The sequence below is a fragment of the Camellia sinensis genome, chromosome 4 (assembly GCF_055761805.1).
Source record: "Camellia sinensis isolate YWXY chromosome 4, ASM5576180v1, whole genome shotgun sequence".
NCBI lineage: Eukaryota > Viridiplantae > Streptophyta > Magnoliopsida > Ericales > Theaceae > Camellia > Camellia sinensis.
The window spans coordinates 179,216,398-179,230,625 of NC_138964.1; positions in this window are offsets into that span (position 1 = coordinate 179,216,398).

Sequence of the window (14,228 nt, forward strand, 5' to 3'; positions counted from 1 at the left end):
TTGATGCACTTTTTCCAAATGTAACAACGTAACACTCCAAAAAAACTCATTAGTGTACTTTTTTCTAAACGTAACACTACTATGTAACACACAAAAAACTCCTTAATGCACTTTTAAAGAACATAACACTCTAATCAATATAATACCAAACGTAACACTTCAATGTAATACACAAAAATACTAAAAAATTTCTTAATGTACTTTTTGTAACAGCCACAACCCATGATTAATATTAATCCATGCTTAATTATGCCTAATAAGTAATTAAAGTGAAATTTTGCATCATATGTTGCCTTACGTGTGTTTATATATGTTTAACGTAGAAAGATCTATTCATATTTTCATTTCGATTTGCGAATTGAAGGCCTTATCGGCATCCGATTCAAAAATTGACTTGATTTATGTGTTAATTAGAATTTTTAGAATTTTATGGTAGGTTTAATTAAAATTTGATTCGGAATGATTAAATTAGAATAATTAATGCTCAATTAAGCCTAACTAATCAAATTTTGATCTAAGCCTATATAAGGCACCTTTTATACCCCCACTCATTCTTTTCCTTCATTTTATATACATCTTTGAGCTCACAAACACACAAAAATGTAAGAGAGAGAGAGAGAGAGAGAGAGAGAGAGAGAGAGAGAGTGAGTGAGTGAGAGTGGGAAGATTTGGTCCTAAGCTTGAGAGAACTTGAGAATTTGGAGAGAACTTGGAAAACTAAGCTCTTACACTTGAGAATTCTGTGAGACTTGAGCTCAATTAAAAGGAATTGCTAGAAAAGAGAAGGATTTGGAGAGAACTTGGAAAACTAAGCTTTTACACTTGAGAATTCAAGGCTTGAGGTAGAAATTCACTCTTTTAGTTGTATATTTGTAGTCTTTAATGCATGAATTTAAGAGAATTAGTTAATTAAACCACGAATTAAGCTTAGGAAGAAAAATAAAAAAGATGATCATACTTGCATGCAAATTCTTTTGCATTTAGAGCTTTATTTTGAGGAAGTCTCACATGCATGCATTGATCATGGCTTGATTTTGGAAGTTCATCACATTTTATACGTTTTTTTACCTCATTTGATTATGTTTTGGAAGGTTAAAACTCATACCATTACATGCAAGTTATATTTTCAACATTTCAAGTTTGGTTTTGTATAATTGACAAGCTTTTGAGCTTTAGTTTTGTGAAATGATTTCGAATTCACCATGGTTTTACCATTTATAAGTGTTTCCTATAGTTTCCTCAAGTTTTTGGCCCTAGAGACCATGTTTTACAACTTTGAATCTAAGTTTTGAGCTTGGGAGCAAATCTAAAAATTTCAGAATTCTGCTCCTACGCTTAAGCGATGGAATCCACGCTTGAGCAACAACTCTGAGTACGTGCACTTCTGTTCGAGCGACCTGAAATCCGCTTGAGTGTGAAACGCATGCTTCCAGAAGTTCTTATGTTTTGCAGACCACTCGAACGACAAAAGTTACACTCGAGCGAGGGCATGTCTCTCACGCTCGAGCAAGCGTCGAGCAAAAAAATCAAACAACCAGCACTTTTGCAAAAGTTTGCAAACCGCTCGAGCGACCACTCACGTTTTGCTTGTCCGCTCGAGCGTAGGAAGTTACACTCGAGCGAGGACCCTGTTTTCAGCAAGTTTTGTTAAGTGTTTTCAAGTGCATTTTTGCATCCTCATTCCATCCTAGGCATTCCTAGGCCAAGATTAAGACACCATAATGAGGATAAAGAAGTAGAAACACACCAAGATAAGAAAGAACTAAGTTGATTACTCCGTGTGTGTAATTCAGTACGTATTCGTTCTATATGTGTGTAGGTGACGCGCCACGAGATATCTAAATTGCCTACTCTGTCCGTTTACTTGGAGCCATTTGTTATCAGTCAGTAATAACTTAGTAAAGCTATGTTCAAGTTAAATTATTTTCTGTATATGGAATAAGATCTGTTCTACAAAAAGTACATTAAGGAGTTTTTTTGTGTGTTATCTGTGAGCCATCCTTTTTTTGGAGTGTTACGTTTATGAAAAGTACATTAAGGAATTTTTTTGTGTGTTACATCAGAGTATTGTACTAAAAAGTTTTTTTTAATATTATATTGAAGTGTTACATCTGAAAAAAATGCAATAAGATTTTTTTTTCGAGTGTTACGTTTGAGTGTTATATTGGAGTATTACAATTTGAAATTATGCATTTGCCCAAAGTTTTACTGATGGGTTTTTGTACTCCTTTTGAAATGTTTGAAGAATCCATATCCTTTTGGAATGTTTAAAGGATTCCATATTTCAAGTCATTTTTGTACTTCTTTTGAAATGTTTTCCAAATAAAAAGATTCCCATATAAAAATTTATCCCGAATTTGAGTCCCATAGATTGTGTATATTATCTTTCTAGCACAAAAGAAAAAAAGAAGAAGAAGAAAACATTATACAAATAAGAGGTAGTCCCCCGACAGACACTCCGGCGATCAAGTTAGGTTAGGGCAAATTGAGAGAGAGAGAGAGAGAAGTAAGGGATGGAAAAACTTAACCTTTAACGTGTCCCGAAAGCTTTCTTATATCCTTTGCTCATCATTTCCTTGTCCATTCCAAGCTGTCTTGTTAGTCGAAAGTCCATAGCCTAGTTGAAATCGTTCATGGTGATTATGCCACTCCGGCGTGAGGAGTCTTGTTGCATTTAATGCTACGGTGGCCTTATTAAAGGCCTGACATGGGTACAACAACTTTGCACGATCTTTATCTGCTTACATGGCTAATTCCCTGCCTGCCCGGTGCTTGAATGCCATTGGTCCTAACCCAGCACTAGCTTCTTAGAGTTATTGGGCTTTTAACACCTGGGCTATGGGTTAGACCCCGCTGTGAGCTGGGCCTTCTTGCGTACCCATCAGTAAGAAATGTGGCCATTAGTATCAGTAGTCCCTCATTCCCGAGTGCAGCTTTAGTCCAACGAAGGGAATAAGAAAGAAAAGAGTAGTCCCCCATGACGCCAAAGAGATTTGGTGGCCGAACGAGAGAGAGAGTCGACTGGTGTGGTAGCCGATCCAACGTCAGGGCCGACTGCGAAAGAAGGCGCCAGACCAACTGGAAAAGTTAGCCGACCAAGGAGGAAGGTGACCAACTAAGGAGATAGGTGGCTGACCGAGGTGGTAGCCGACCGCTGGGGAGGGTGGCCGATTGACAAGGAGAGTGACCGACCGAGGAGAAAGGTGGCCGATTGAGAAGGTAGCTGATCGTTGGGGAGGGTGGCCGACCAATGATAAGGGTGACCGACCGAGGAGGGAGGTGGCCGACTGACGAGGAGGATGGTCAATCGATGTGGTAGCCGACCGCTGAGGAAGGTGGCTGACCAACTGAGGTAGTAGCCGAGCGCGGAAGAAGGTGGCTAACCGAGGTAATGGCTGACTGTTGAGGAGGGTAGCCGATCGACGAGGAGGGTGACTGACCAATGTTATGGCCAATCGCTGAGGAAAGGAACCGACTGGCGAAGGCATTAATAATGCACGGGGCTCGAGGTACAAGAAAGCACGTGATGATGTGATGTGGAATAGATGGGGGGGAAGAAGAGATCGTGGCAGTACGCGTGGGATAATCTGGACGAGTGGAAGTGAAGGGGCTGTAAAGAAAGGAGGCGGGGCTTGGGAAGACGGGGGATTTTAACTTGGTGAATTTTTGAACTGGCGAATTTTAATCGCAACCCTTGGAATACAGGAAAACCCGTGGCCTTTGGACTTGTGCGATTTGCATACCTTATTGCGAGAAACCAACATATTCCAGACTTTACTTCGTTTATCTCATTTGATTCTCCGTTTTACCATATTGCAAACTTCCTCACCCCTGTAACTGAAACAATATACAGAAACGTAAGGAGGATAACACAAAACAAGGCGCCAACCATGGTGTCTGATGCGTTAGGGGAAGATGATGGGGCTACATTGACGGAACAGTACAGGGTGGAGAGGCTAGTGGAAAGGGGGGCAGTGCAAATGGAGTGACCTATCCCGGCAACGATGATTTCGGCCTCCCAACCAATTAGCCAAGTGGCGTCGGACCACTGGCATACCAAGGCGGATAAGGCCACCTTGACGGAGGAGGACTTGGAGGAATTTCGTAGCAGGTACCAAATTCCGACGGATGTAGGGTTGAGATTGCCAACGGCGAAAGAGAGGGCGTCAAACGTATGCCCAGTGGAGTTCACGCTATACGAAGAGGCACTACGTAGGGGCCTGAGGCTGCCTCTCCTATAATTGGTGGTTGACGTGCTAAACTGCCTAGAGGTGGCCCCAGGACAATTGATGCCGAACGCATGAAAGATTCTATTTACTTGTGTGGTCACGTGGCCATGGGCGACCGGAGGGGAGTAATGACAGTGGACAAATTTTTTTCATGTTACAAGGCTTCAGGGCAACAAGAGACATGGGTGACTGTGATAACCCTGTCTCGTATTATGTTAATTAATCTTGATTATGATTGTGATTATGTGTTTAATGTGATTTTGAGTGCTATTTATATGATTATATATGTTTTTGAATTTTTATCTGTTTATCGTAGGAAAATCTGTTTAACTTTCTATTATAGAATTTAAATTGAAGACCGTAGAGGTTTCAGAAACTAAAATTGACTGTATTATTGTGCTTAGCATGATTTTTAGAGCCTATGGTGAAATTTAATTAGAAACTGATTTGAATCAAAATAATTAGATTAAACTGATTGAATTAAGCACAATTACCTAGCGTTAATCAAGTTTGATTAGGCAAGCATATATAAGGGCTTAATTACACTTAACCTCTCCATTTTTGAACTCAAAATATGAAGTTACACTCTAGAGAGAGAGAGGGAGAACCGAATTTATAGAGAGGAAGGGCTCAACATTGAAGATTTTGCAAGGAGTTTGGAAAACTAGTGAATTAGCACAAGAAATAGGCATAATTGGAATAATTGAAACTCCTAGGTGAGTAATTGAGCTCAAATTCATGAGTTTAAACTCATAGCTAAATGAATTCAAGCATATTATGTGACTAAGAGCAAGAATTGAGTGAATGTAATGAAATTGGAATTGTATATGCATGTATGTTTACATTCACCATAATTATGTTCATTTGAGCATGAAACATAAAGAGTTGAGCACCAAATCATACATGCAAGCATAGTTTTGTCGAGTTTCATGGTTATAAACATCATCTGTACCATTTGTAATGAAATTGGAGTCAATGAGTTACATGCATGCATGATTCATGGAAATATGTAACTTGATTTGTATGGGTTTTGAAGAACTTGAGATGATTTGGGAAATTTGAGAGATGGACCATGATCTTCGGTCAATTGGTTTCAAATTATCTAAGATTTCATGATTACCCAATGTTTTCCTATGTTTTGGCATTGATTTGCAAGTTTTGGAGCCTTTAGGGTTGAGTTTGAGCTCCAAACAGAGTTATGGAAAACCTAGAATTCGGCTTATCTGCTCGAGCGGGGAAAGTGCCGCTTGAGCGTAGAAATTGAACTCCAAGAAGTTTTATAGAGAATACACGGAGGCTCAAGCGACCAAAGCTGTGCTCGAGCGTACCCTGTTTTGCAAAACTTCTCGCTCGAGCGTCGAAAGTCTCGCTCGAGCGTAAATTGCAAGCAACCGGTACTTTTGCAGACTAAAGGGGTCTGCTCGAGTGGGGAGCCCTGTTTCAAAAATTTTGAAAAGTCATTTTGTGTTTTGTTTTTCGTTCTCTTTCATTTCTAAGCACTCTTAGGCATGCATTGAACATTATAAATGAGTTAAAAAGATAAGAAAGAGGCCTAAGAAGAGTAGATAAAATTTAGAATGGATTGAATCGTTTGTGACCCAATATGTTATGCTTATGATATATGTAGGGTCAAGCACAAGGGCAAAGATTCCGCCAGATCACTGTGAGTAATATCTTATTAAAGATAGGTTCAAGTACGTTATTTTCCAAACATTACTTCTATATGAGCCTTATGGATTTGTATTTTGAATTATGGATAAATCTGTCTTTTGCATAAGACTAATTAAATACGAATATGATCATGATCACGGATATGCAACACACATAAATACGAATGTGAAAAAGGATTGGGCCAAAGGCCGTTTGACATAAACGAATCAGGCCTAAGGCCATTTGACATAAACGAATTGGGCCAAAGGCTGTTTGACATAAACGAATTGGGCCTAAGGCTGGTTGACATTAATGATGGGGCCAAAGGTCATTTGACATGAATGATTAGGCCAAAGGCCGTTTGACATGAATGATTGGGTCAGGGGCCGTTTGACACGAATAAATGGGCCAAAGGCCGTTTGACACGAACAAATTGGGCCCGAGGCTATTTGATAAGAATGAATTGGGCCTGAGGCCGTTTGATGCATTTGGGCTTAAGGCCGTTTGATGTATTAGATAGAATCATAAATGGGCCTAAGGCCGTTTGATATGACTGCTACAAATTTCATTCATGTACTCCTTTATTTTGATATTATTCACTGGGCTATCGCTCACTCTCATTTATGTGTGTGTAGGTGAGCAAAGAGATGTCCAAACCCAGCCCCAGTGAAAGACATGAGAGGAGTCAAGTTTTTGTGGTGTCAACACGAACGTCTCACGCATGAGACTTTGTTTTGTTTCTTTTATTTTTGATCCTCTTTTTGTTATCGTAGTGAATATGTTGTATCGCCATGTACATAAGCTTTTCGTTAGGCTGACTGTATGTTTGAAAGGTCCTGGATGAGATATTAATTTTGCCTATACGTGTGAGTTATTATGGAATGTTTGTTTTAACATGTAAGCACAGCTCATTGGACAGAGTTTTCAAATCTGCTTCTGTTTTGGCCCCTTTAATATTTCTGAAATTGTTTGAGGCCTTAGATAATCTCATGATTATTGGCCGGTTATGACCTTAATTCTTAGGGGCGGGATCGGGTCATGACAGTGACCCTGCAAACAATAGCTGAGAGGGGGTTGGTGGCGAAATTACCCTCGTCGGTGAAGGGGTGAAGGCCAAAATGGTTTCTTGTGTCGAGAGACGGCAGAATGGGAGTTCGTACGACTTGGAAAGTCCCAACCAAGTCAGTTGAACCAAAGTTGGACGTTGTAGTGGAGAAGAGAGTCAAATAGGTGAAGGAGTGAAGGGAGAAAGAGCGGCTAAAATGGGATGACCTAGTCCAACCCTCAGCCTTGTTTTCCCTAAAGTTAGGGCCTGAGCCGACCGAGGGAGATCCTGCTCCAGAAGAAATGGAGGTAAGGAGGAAAGGGCAGGAGGCAGAGGATGCGCGAGCTTTTGCCATGGCAGACCAATATAAGGAGAAATAGTTAAGCCCAACGTCGAAGCTGGGTGCAAAAAAGTCGTTCCGACCATGACCCAAACCCTTGGGAGAAAAAGACTTGGCAACATTTGTGCCTCTACGAGTGCCGGTAGATCCATTGAGGAAGAGGAACAAGAAGGAGATAGAGTCAGTTTTGAAAAAGAAGCAAAAGACAGTGTCAGAGGGAGATGAAGAGAGAACGCTGTGGAAGAAGACCAAAAAGGGGGTAGTGAGAGCGCTCCTAGAAGTAGAGGGAGAAGAGGCCAGGGTTAGTGTAGAGGCGGAGGCAAGGTTGACCGAGCCCCTGTTCGTCTAAGTGCTAGACGGGATATGCGAGCAAAAAAGGTTGTCAACGACCGACCAATCAATAGATGTGCCTTCCAAAAAGGTGCTCTTAAAAGAAGTGCCCCCAAGTCAGGAGTTGGGGAGAGAGAGGGCGAGCGAAGCAGAGACGAGCGTCGTGTTGGGGTTGTTTGGGACTGTCACTCATCATGTGTGCACGGTGGTCGGCCGCTTGGTGGGTAATGGAAGTGAAGCTAGGGCGGCTATAAACCGCCTACTGGGAGTTAAGAGGACATGATCGTGCGAGGGATGTCTCAGTATACAGAGGCAGACCTCGTGAGAGGGTTCCATTTAGCACAGATGGAGGCGCTAACCCTAACTGCCGCTTTATTGGGCAAAAGGGTAGAGGTGAGAGTAAAGGCAAAACTGCTTAAGGCCCAGCTGGAGGAAGTGTGGTCGCAGCTGCAGAATGTGAGGGTGAAAACAGCGAGTTGGAAGAAAGCGGCGCGAAGCGCATGTGCCAAGGGCTTAGCGTACACTTAGTGGGCGAAGAAAATGAAGGTGTTAGCGGTGGTGCAGGGTTATCTGGCTGAGCGTGCCAGAATGGGCCAAGCTGAGGTCGCCGCCGAACTGTCAGTTGTTAAGGCAGAACTTGAAACGACACGTCATAAGGCGGTGTCATTAGAGTTTGAATTGGTGAGTGAGCAAAAGAAGACCGATGAAGGTCAACAAGCCTATGCCACAACCAATAAGCGGTTGGAGGAGGCCCTTATAAATAATGAGGAACTGTTTGATCTAGTCTTAAAGGACAAAGAGGTGGCAGATGCACGAGTGGCTGAGCTGGAGAGGGCCCTAGAAGAAAAGAGGGCCAAGACAGTGGAGTTAGCCAGGGCATTGGCGTCTGAGAGGGCTGTTTATCTAGACATGTGCATAGTTGCAGTGGAATAATTTAAGCTATCCCTTGAGTTTCAAATGGTCATTAATGCAACTATGGCAAAGAGCTTGGCCAGGGAGGGGGATGGTGGTGCTAGACCATCCAATGTGGCGGTTACTGAGCTGGTGAAGGGGCAAACCAAGAAAGAAATAATCCAGAGGTTTCAGCAGTCGGATTATTACAAACACGAGATGAGTATGTACTAGGATAGTGGCTGAATGAGCTTCAAGTACATGGCGGAAAAGTTCTTCCCAGACATGGACTTCAGCAGCGTGAGGCCAGGAGAATGGGACATTGTCTAGACCCTGCTGGATGAGGGTGTAGAAGAGGAAGACTTGGCATTTAGCGAGGACGATCGAGGCGAAGGCGGAGCAGTTTGAAGAGCCCCCTTTGTTTTTTTGTTTTTTGTTTTTTTTGAACTAAAATGGTTCTTTGTACTAAAATAGCTCTTTGTAAAGAATTTGTGTTGAAATTACAATGGTCGTTGTCTAATGTTTGTATGGAATATGTGTGTTATGGCTTAGTTTATTTGTGTTGAGACTACAAGGGCAAGTTTATATATACATTTTATTTATAAAAACTTAGCTGGTTGAGGAAAAGTCTGTGCATGTAATGGTAATGATAATATTGTGAACTGACCTGGTGATAATATAAGGAAAGACTATGAACAATGTGAACTTGTATGATTTGTCCGTTGTGTGCGCTCATTGGAAAAATGAGGTGTTAAGAATGAATCTTAGAGTGACATGGGTTTTGATTAAAAAGGGAATTAATAAAGCATGCAACTAGCTGGGGTCTAAATGCTCAGTCTGGCTGAGGCTTGATGGAATGCAGTCTGGCTAAGGCTTATGTGACTCAGGCTGGTTGAGCTCTTCAGTCTCAGTCTGGCTGAGACTTGAGATGCTCAGTCTGGCTGAGGCTTATTTAACTTAGTCTGGCTGAGCTCTTTAGGTTTAATCTGGTTGAGACCTGAGATGCTCAGTCTGGCTGAGGCTTGAGATGCTCAGGCTGAAGCTTGTTTAACTCAGTCTGGCTGAGCTCTTCAGGCTCAGTCTAGCTGAGGCTTGAGGTGCTCAGGCTGAGGCTTGTTTAACTTAGTCTGGTTGAGAGTTGCAATGCTCAGTCTGGCTGAGGCTTGTTTAACTCAGCCTGGCGGAGCTTTTCAGGCTTAGTCTGGCTGAGAGTTGCAATGCTTAGTCTGGCTAAGGCTTATTTAACTCAGCCTGGCAGAGCTTTTCAAGCTCAGTTTGGTTGAGACTTGCAATGCTCAGTTTGGCTAAACTCTTCAGACTCAAACTTGCAACGCTCAGACTGGCTGAGGCTTGTTTAGCTCAGTTTGGCGGACCTTTTTAGGCTCAGTCTGGCTGAGGCCTGTTCTTCAGGAAGAAAGATACAACACCACAGAATGTAGATTGAAAATTTTTGTCATTAAAGCATGGTCCTGTAATTATAGAGTTACACATTGTATGGTAAAGACAAAAATAAACAAGTGTCTTGAAATAGCAAAGTGAATAATCTAACAGTGGGACCATACAAAAATGGAAGACGCCATCTTATTGGAAGTATCGCTTCAAGTGCTCAGCATGCCACGGGTAAGGTAGGTCTCTGCCTTCTGTGTCTTGTAGTCGGTAAGGGCTTGACAATGTAAGCGCTTTCCCACTTAGCCGCTAGCTTCCCCTCAATCGGGTTTTTGGTTGCAAGGGTTGTTGCTCGCAAGACTAGATCTCCCACTATGAATTCTCGGGGTCGGACTCTGTGATTATAGTGCTACCTTACTTTCTACTGGTATGAGGCCAGTCGAACGGCGGCTGTTTCTCGCAGTTCTTCAATGAGGTCTAGGTCGACCCTCCGAAATTCTTCGTTCAATTGTGGATCGGGATAGATGACCCTGGGCGTTGGTAAATCAATTTCTATAGGGATGACTGCCTTGGCACCATATGTTAAGCGAAACGGGTCTCCCAGTCAAAGTTCAGGCGGTCGTCCGATAGGCCCAGAGAACATTCGGCAACTCCTCTACCCAGAGTCCTTTGGTGGCTTCCAATTTAATTTTGATGATTTTCAATAAGGAACGATTGGTGACTTCGACTTGCCCATTGGCTTAGGAATGGCCTGGAGAGGAAAAACATGGTCTGATGCTAAACTTTTCATAGAATTTCTTGAACTTGGCATTGTTAAATTGTTTGCCATTATCTGATACGATGGCCTGTGGGATTCTGAATCGGCACATGATTGACTGCCAGATAAACTTAGTTGTGTTCTACTCAGTGCTTTTAGCAAGAGGTTATGCTTCCACCCATTTGGTGAAGTAATCAATGGCAACCACAACGAACTTGACTTGGCCTCTGCCTGTGAGTAAGGGACTAATTAAGTCGATTCCCCACTTGGCAAAGGGGTAGGGACTATTGAGTGTGATCAGTTTTGCTGGTGGTGCATGAGGTATGTTGGCAAATCATTGGCATTTATCACACTTGAGCATGAAGGCACTGGCGTCTTGATTGATTGTGGGCCAAAAGTAACCCATCCAAAGAATTTTATAGGCCAGAGACCGTCCGCCTAAATGGTTACCATAGACGCCTTCGTGTACTTTGCTCATCACATAGTTCGCTTAAGTAGGACTTAGACACCTGAGGTATGGGCTTGAGAATCCCCATTTGTACAATTGGCCGCCGATGATGATATAATTACACTACCGAGCCCTAACTTTAGCGGCCTCCTGTTTATCGTCTGGCAACACCCCTTGTTCCAAGAACAGGATGATGTCTTGGACCCATGGAATAGGCTCGTTCTGGAGAAAGTGGACCTCTTGTAGATCTGGTGAAACAGCTGGATGGGTTAGGTATTCAACTCGAATGTCGTGACTAAGGTTCGACTGGTCGGTCGAGGCCAATTGAGCCATTTCGTCGGCCTGAGAATTTTCTGACCTGGGAATGTGCCTGATCTGGAAACTACTGAAAAGGCGAACGAGGGAAAGGGCGATGTCTCTGTATGCTCGCATTGTCGCTTCCTTCGCGTCGAACTCCCTAGTTATCTGTCCGACAACCAATTGGGAATCACTAAACAATTGGATATGGTCTACCCCAATGTCTTTGGCCAATCAAAGACCTGCTATCAAGGCCTTATACTCAGCCTCGTTATTATTTGCGTCGAACAGAAAACAGAGGGCACACTTGAAGTATTCGCCCTCTGGGTGGTGAGGATAAAACCAACTCCGCTATCTTCTTTTCAGGATGAACCGTCAACGTTAAGGGTGTGACGCCCCGATTCTACACTATTGGTTGTAGTCAAGGAAGAATCACGAATGAGTCCTATGGTCAATAACCAAGTAAGATCCCAGTTCGCCGGAAGAGACAAATCAGCCTCTCTTCTATGTCCGGCTTTCTTAGACAGCGCACTACCCTTTTAACAGATCTTAAAAGGCATTGACACAAGGTCTCATAAGCAACGATAAGGTTCATACATATAAGTAGAATATAAATACATAATAACCACGAATAACCTTAATTCAAAAGTTTGTTCTGTTACATTACATCCCAAGAAAATTTAAATCTTCACATGAGTCTTACAAAACAACAAAAAGGAAATTTCTAACTTTACTAAGATAGCCAAAAGTCTTTGAAGGTTTCAGCCTCTTCGTCTCTAGCTGTAAGTTCCTCTTCATCACCTGGCATGATACGCCGTGAGCTTTGAATGCCTAGTAAACACACCCACACCCCGTCCTTTTTTTCCAGTCCAATACACAATCTCAAATATAACAACAAGTAGTAAAGCATGATACTCAAAATAGATAAACAAAGGGTTACAAGTTAGATGTTAGTAAACTAGAAATCCCCCAAAGAGATTTCGTCCTCTCAACCACAAGAATCGGATTCGGATTATTCGGTATGCCCCCTCTTTTGCTGCTTTATTGCAGAACTAATCTCGGATGCCTACCATCGATTATATACAGCGTAGCGCCAACCGCAGGGCCTCAAAAGAGACGGTAATAATGGGCCTTGCCCAATTCCCTCCTCACACCAAACCACCTAGGGTCCGAATACAACCGCTCCGTTCAAGGGTTCCGAAAGCCACTAACGCAAGACTTTAACTTCCAAGTAGGGAACGCATCCCAACAATCCACACATCACACATTATCATTATTACTCAAGTGATCGGAAACCCAATACCATCCCAATTAAGTTTCCCATTGAGTTAAATGTTTTTAAACAAGGTTAAACCAATCTTAACAAGATAATAATATCCACATAAGCATGCATCATTAAGATAAAGGAGAATAAAAACATAACCATAATATGTACAACATCATGCCCAGATATGATCATATGCTAATAAACATTTTCATGAACAAAAGAGCATAAAACACCTATGCATAACAAGATTTCCAAATTCAGTATCACATAAGGATTAGAAAAGAAGGGCTATTTTATAATTTTTACCGGACTCAGCCTTCCTATGGTTCGTAGAGAATCTATTCTAGTTTCCAGAACATATTTCGGAAATGGGATAGCTTTCCTAGATTTTAAGTTATTTAGAAAACACTCCAGCGCTGTCCAGATTCGTCGATCGTTACGAAATTTGATTTTCTTGCAAACCACTCATTGTTTTTCCATGAAACTAATTTTAGTTGAAATATAACTCCTTAAGAAAGATTTTGACATAAAATAGAGGTCCAGAATAATTTTATATATTTTTCTAGAATTTTTGAAAGTGGCTGCAGAAACAGATTCTAAGGTACAATACCCAAAATAAGAAGATTTATGAGAAAAGGGATCCACCAAGGGAAAATTTTCGTCTCTTTTATGATGAAAACATGCTAACTGGCATATATCAATGACACATCTGAAAACAATATTTAGAACCCTTAAGAACATGTATTTGAAAAAAGAAAACGAAAGAGAAGGTTGTGTTGTGGCTTACTTGCTAAGCTTTGAACAAAATGACTCTCTTCTCCCTTCCTCTTCCTCTCAAGACTTCTCTCTTGTTCTCTTTCCCTTCCTCTAGCCGAAAGTGTGTGTGTGTGAGTGTGATGCTTGTATTTGCCAAGCTAGGGAGTAATGATATTTATAGGCAATTCTGGTGTAAAATGACATAGAAGCCAACTAGTTGGAATTGAATGGACAAGCTAGAATTTACTTGGAGTTCAATGAATTAGGAGTGCTTAGGGAGCTTAACCTTGGAAAGTTCAATGAATTATATTTATATAGGTCTCAATTAATTGATGGTACTTATAGTATAAGGTACATGTACTAGTTTTGGGAAAATTTTGAATTTAAATAAAGAAGTGAGGGCTTGAAGTTAAATTCATGTATTGGATGTAGAATTCAATTAAATTAGGCTAAGGAACCTAATCCAACTAGGATATTTTGGTTTTGATAAAAAAAATGCTAACCGACAAGATTCGAAATAATTCAAGTAACTAAGGGCTTTAAGAAAATAATTTAAATATTAGGGTTTTTAAAGAGAAAACATTTTTCAGGAGCTTCACAAAGGGTCCACAAATGGGGATTGGTTGCCTCGAGAATGGTTTGTGGCAGTGGAGGGAGTATGTGCGGGGTAAGGTTGGTGAATTCCAGGATGAAGTCAGCAACGGCTTGGCCTTTGATAGTTGTTCGGGGTCGGTAAGAGATTTCGTATTGGCTTAATTCGACAGGCCATTGCATGAGTCTACCTGATGACTCTAGTTGTTGCATAATTTTCTTTAAAGGTTGGTCAATGAGA